General features: G+C 62.8%; 1 protein-coding gene and 1 long non-coding RNA gene across 2 annotated transcripts in view; one reads left to right on the top strand and one right to left on the bottom strand.

The window, feature by feature from the left end:
• LOC106724781 overlaps positions 1-464 on the top strand; it is a 1,263-nt gene extending 799 nt beyond the window's left edge. The window contains exon 3 of the long non-coding RNA XR_001360618.1: positions 101-464. This is a non-coding gene — a long non-coding RNA (uncharacterized LOC106724781). The remainder of the gene's footprint in view (positions 1-100) is intronic.
• NCOR2 (nuclear receptor corepressor 2) overlaps positions 1-470 on the bottom strand; it is a 172,730-nt gene that overhangs the window by 71,070 nt on the left and 101,190 nt on the right. The window lies entirely within an intron of this gene.

Below are 470 nucleotides of genomic sequence, written 5' to 3'. Positions count from 1 at the left end.
GACGGCCGTGCTGGGCTGGCCAATGGGAACGCACGGACAGCCCCTGAAAGGCACGCTGCGGAGGGCACACACTGCCCATTTCATGTGCACTTGGTCACAGTTACAGGGGAAAGGAGAAACCACACAACTTCAACAAAGCCTCTTGCACACTCCACGGCGAGATCCACGTAAAAACCACCTAGTGGACGCAGAGGCCCGAGAAAACTGACAACATGGCCCTCGGGGGGCTGACAGCTCTGAGCCCCGCCGGCCCCCAGGGGCCTTCTCGAGCCGCTGCACGGAGGCCTGAACCTGCGAGAGGAGGCAGGGGGCTCTTCTGGGTGACGCTCTCATTCCCATTGTGCAGATGAGAAGACTGAGGCCCAGGGAGGTGGCCTCGCCTGAGGGGGGAGCTGGAGGGAAGAGTCCGAGAGAGCGGCGCCAAGGGGACGTGACCAAGCTGAGAACACCCCGAAACAGAGCCTGTCCCC

This window comes from Myotis brandtii, unplaced genomic scaffold (assembly GCF_000412655.1).
Source record: "Myotis brandtii unplaced genomic scaffold, ASM41265v1 scaffold97, whole genome shotgun sequence".
Taxonomy (NCBI): Eukaryota; Metazoa; Chordata; class Mammalia; order Chiroptera; family Vespertilionidae; genus Myotis; species Myotis brandtii.
Note: the sequence above shows the minus strand (reverse complement) of the source record. Positions and strands in the feature narration are given on the sequence as shown.